This window comes from Schistocerca gregaria, unplaced genomic scaffold (genome assembly GCF_023897955.1).
Source record: "Schistocerca gregaria isolate iqSchGreg1 unplaced genomic scaffold, iqSchGreg1.2 ptg000587l, whole genome shotgun sequence".
Lineage (NCBI taxonomy): Eukaryota > Metazoa > Arthropoda > Insecta > Orthoptera > Acrididae > Schistocerca > Schistocerca gregaria.
The window spans coordinates 277501-282500 of NW_026061977.1; the positions used below are offsets into that span (position 1 = coordinate 277501).

Consider the following 5000-nt stretch of genomic DNA (forward strand, 5'->3'; position numbering starts at 1 on the left):
CCCTTAACCTAACTCAAGTTGTCCCTTAACCTAACTCAATTTGTCCCTTAACCTAACTCAATTTGTCCCTTAACCTAACCCACGTTGTCCCTTAACCTAACTCAAGTTGTCCCTTAACCTAACTCAATTTGTCCCTTAACCTAACTCAAGTTGTCCCTTAACCTAACTCAAGTTGTCCCTTAACCTAACTCAAGTTGTCCCTTAACCTAACTCAAGTTGTCCCTTAACCTAACTCAAGTTGTCCCTTAACCTAACTCAAGTTGTCCCTTAACCTAACTCAAGTTGTCCCTTAACCTAACTCAAGTTGTCCCTTAACCTAACTCAAGTTGTCCCTTAACCTAACTCAAGTTGTCCCTTAACCTAACTCAAGTTGTCCCTTAACCTAACTCAAGTTGTCCCTTAACCTAACTCAATTTGTCCCTTAACCTAACTCAAGTTGTCCCTTAACCTAACTCAAGTTGTCCCTTAACCTAACTCAATTTGTCCCTTAACCTAACTCAAGTTGTCCCTTAACCTAACTCAAGTTGTCCCTTAACCTAACTCAATTTGTCCCTTAACCTAACTCAAGTTGTCCCTTAACCTAACTCAAGTTGTCCCTTAACCTAACTCAAGTTGTCCCTTAACCTAACTCAAGTTGTCCCTTAACCTAACTCAAGTTGTCCCTTAACCTAACTCAAGTTGTCCCTTAACCTAACTCAAGTTGTCCCTTAACCTAACTCAAGTTGTCCCTTAACCTAACTCAAGTTGTCCCTTAACCTAACTCAAGTTGTCCCTTAACCTAACTCAAGTTGTCCCTTAACCTAACTCAAGTTGTCCCTTAACCTAACTCAAGTTGTCCCTTAACCTAACTCAAGTTGTCCCTTAACCTAACTCAAGTTGTCCCTTAACCTAACTCAAGTTGTCCCTTAACCTAACTCAAGTTGTCCCTTAACCTAACTCAATTTGTCCCTTAACCTAACTCAATTTGTCCCTTAACCTAACTCAAGTTGTCCCTTAACCTAACTCAATTTGTCCCTTAACCTAACTCAATTTGTCCCTTAACCTAACTCAATTTGTCCCTTAACCTAACTCAATTTGTCCCTTAACCTAACTCAATTTGTCCCTTAACCTAACTCAAGTTGTCCCTTAACCTAACTCAATTTGTCCCTTAACCTAACTCAAGTTGTCCCTTAACCTAACTCAAGTTGTCCCTTAACCTAACTCAAGTTGTCCCTTAACCTAACTCAAGTTGTCCCTTAACCTAACTCAAGTTGTCCCTTAACCTAACTCAAGTTGTCCCTTAACCTAACCCACGTTGTCCCTTAACCTAACCCACGTTGTCCCTTAACCTAACCCACGTTGTCCCTTAACCTAACCCACGTTGTCCCTTAACCTAACCCACGTTGTCCCTTAACCTAACCGACGTTGTCCCTTAACCTAACCGACGTTGTCCCTTAACCTAACCGACGTTGTCCCTTAACCTAACCGACGTTGTCCCTTAACCTAACCGACGTTGTCCCTTAACCTAACCCACGTTGTCCCTTAACCTAACCCACGTTGTCCCTTAACCTAACCCACGTTGTCCCTTAACCTAACCCACGTTGTCCCTTAACCTAACCCACGTTGTCCCTTAACCTAACCCACGTTGTCCCTTAACCTAACCCACGTTGTCCCTTAACCTAACCCACGTTGTCCCTTAACCTAACCCACGTTGTCCCTTAACCTAACCCACGTTGTCCCTTAACCTAACCCACGTTGTCCCTTAACCTAACCCACGTTGTCCCTTAACCTAACCCACGTTGTCCCTTAACCTAACCCACGTTGTCCCTTAACCTAACCCACGTTGTCCCTTAACCTAACCCACGTTGTCCCTTAACCTAACCCACGTTGTCCCTTAACCTAACCCACGTTGTCCCTTAACCTAACCCACGTTGTCCCTTAACCTAACCCACGTTGTCCCTTAACCTAACCCACGTTGTCCCTTAACCTAACCCACGTTGTCCCTTAACCTAACCCACGTTGTCCCTTAACCTAACCCACGTTGTCCCTTTGCCTAACATAGTTCACTGCTCGGAATCTCTGGTGTCGTTGTTATCCTCATGTAGATGTCTTGCGAGTGTTGCTTACTTTCCACATATTCCTGCTATCCACTGTCAATTCACTAGATCGCGTGTTATATCGCCGACCCCCCCCCTCCCCCCCCTCTGTCCCCCTCTGTCCCCCTCTTTGTGTCTCTGTCCTCTCAAGCTGGTCGGTCTGGCGTTTGAGTGTTAAATGAGCCTCGCAGCTGTTCAGTTGCATTCAGATGTCGACGCCCTCAGTGTACGTCGTGGTATGGTCTGTGTCCATTGTCCGCTGATGTCGTACGCGTAACCCACACGCTGTACCGATCATCGGTCGTTACGTACAGAGTGAAGTAGTGTGATACGTGTGACCGTACGCTGGCTGTGCCCAACGGTGTCGAATCTCAATTTCCATATGTTGTGCTTGATGCTACTTGTCTCGTCTCCCAATAACAGCTAGGTTGCACTGTGGTACGCCGTAGAGGCGTGTGGGAGGAACGTACGAACGCATTGTATGTCACCCTGGGTCGCTGGGGGTGGTGGTGCGGTGAGTCAGGTCAGGTCAGGTCAGCGTGAGCCGTCTGATGTAGTGACGCGTGTATTCCGACTTTGTCGTATTGCCTCACACAAAGTGCTACCCTGGTGGACCGCGTTCCATATCTGGGACATGCCGCAGATGCCGGTTGACAGTGGATCGCGGAAGGTACATCGCATACGTGCGCGGGCCACCTTCCACGTGTTCTCTTCTGCACATGTCGCAGTGTGTATGTGGTCTGATGTAGCGTGTCGTGACACATGACATCCTGGCATGCAAGAATTGTTGAATTCGCAAATGTAGGTGGACATCTACGTTTACTGCCCAAGATACGCAAATGAACTGGAAATCCGTTGTTGAGCGGTTGTTCACGCTGGAGGTGAATCTGTGATGGCGACGATCGGTACAGCTATTAACCGGTTGTTTCAGCGGTACCCGCCACATCCACACGCGTGACTAGGCCCATGTGGGTATGAAGCGATACGCGGCGGTGGCTTGGTGGGACTGTTCCCGGCCGGTGAAGGGGGGCCGCCCGGCGTGTTGGCCGCGCGCTGCGTGGGCGCACGCGCAACAGGCGGCTGGTGGGGGGCGCCGAGTGGCAGGAGCGCCAGCCGACGGGCCCGGCAGGCGGCGCAGCTACGCTGCGGCGCACCCTGCACGCGGCGCCTGGCGGCCAAAGTTGGTTCAGCCGAGCCCGGTGCGAAGCGCGGTGGACATCTGCAGTGTGCTGGTCTGATTGAGGACTGTGTGCGTTGAGGATGCGCCGCCGCCTGGCACTCGGCGCCGCGACGCCGTCTGCTGCTCGGTCGCCCCAGCGGTTCTCGCAGGTGGTTTGTATCGCAGTTGTGCGGACGTGTTGGCGCGTGCGCTGTGCTGGGAGAGTTCGCTTCTGCACCCAAGTGGGGCTTTGCCCTTGTGTGGCGCTGGCGTTGGAGCTGCCGGTCACCATAGGTGGCGCGTGTTGTCTCCCGCCGGCAATGCCACGACAGCACGCTCCCGGGCCTCTGTCGGCAGCGGCAAGCTCAGTTGGGAGCAAGGGTGTTCGCACTAAAACCGTCTACTCGCCTAACTCCGGGCGATTGCGCCTCTCTCGAAACCGACCAAGTACCTAGGACGGCGCTGCGCGCCGCCGGGACCTGAGAGGGTTTCGAGGTGTATCGTGCAGGGGAGCTCGGCCTCCTCCTGTTTGCAGAATAATTGAGCGGACGCTTGCGTGTTCGCGCGGGCCCCCGGGACACACTCCCGGGCGGCCGGCTGCTCAGCTCTAGTTGACGCAGCTCCCTGGTTGATCCTGCCAGTAGTCATATGCTTGTCTCAAAGATTAAGCCATGCATGTCTCAGTACAAGCCGCATTAAGGTGAAACCGCGAATGGCTCATTAAATCAGTTATGGTTCCTTAGATCGTACCCACGTTACTTGGATAACTGTGGTAATTCTAGAGCTAATACATGCAAACAGAGTCCCGACCAGAGATGGAAGGGACGCTTTTATTAGATCAAAACCAATCGGATTGGCTTGTCTGGTCCGTTTGCCTTGGTGACTCTGAATAACTTTGGGCTGATCGCACGGTCCTCGTACCGGCGACGCATCTTTCAAATGTCTGCCTTATCAACTGTCGATGGTAGGTTCTGCGCCTACCATGGTTGTAACGGGTAACGGGGAATCAGGGTTCGATTCCGGAGAGGGAGCCTGAGAAACGGCTACCACATCCAAGGAAGGCAGCAGGCGCGCAAATTACCCACTCCCGGCACGGGGAGGTAGTGACGAAAACTAACGATACGGGACTCATCCGAGGCCCCGTAATCGGAATGAGTACACTTTAAATCCTTTAACGAGTATCTATTGGAGGGCAAGTCTGGTGCCAGCAGCCGCGGTAATTCCAGCTCCAATAGCGTATATTAAAGTTGTTGCGGTTAAAAAGCTCGTAGTTGGATTTGTGTCCCACGCTGTTGGTTCACCGCCCGTCGGTGTTTAACTGGCATGTATCGTGGGACGTCCTGCCGGTGGGGCGAGCCGAAGGGGTGCTTTCGCGTCCCGAGGCGGACCCCGTTTAAATCCTACCAGGGTGCTCTTTGTTGAGTGTCTCGGTGGGCCGGCACGTTTACTTTGAACAAATTAGAGTGCTTAAAGCAGGCAAGCCCGCCTGAATACTGTGTGCATGGAATAATGGAATAGGACCTCGGTTCTATTTTGTTGGTTTTCGGAACCCGAGGTAATGATTAATAGGGACAGGCGGGGGCATTCGTATTGCGACGTTAGAGGTGAAATTCTTGGATCGTCGCAAGACGAACAGAAGCGAAAGCATTTGCCAAGTATGTTTTCATTAATCAAGAACGAAAGTTAGAGGTTCGAAGGCGATCAGATACCGCCCTAGTTCTAACCATAAACGATGCCAGCCAGCGATCCGCCGCAGTTCCTCCGAT

The 5000-nt window shown here is 51.1% G+C and overlaps 1 non-coding gene across 1 annotated transcript in view; it reads left to right on the forward strand.

Annotated features, from left to right (window-relative positions):
* Nucleotides 1-3855: 3855 nt before the first annotated feature.
* Nucleotides 3856-5000, forward strand: part of LOC126316469 (small subunit ribosomal RNA) — a 1893-nt gene continuing 748 nt past the window's right edge. Inside the window, exon 1 of the ribosomal RNA XR_007556093.1 lies at nucleotides 3856-5000. This exon is cut by the window's right edge and continues 748 nt beyond it. This is a non-coding gene — a ribosomal RNA (small subunit ribosomal RNA).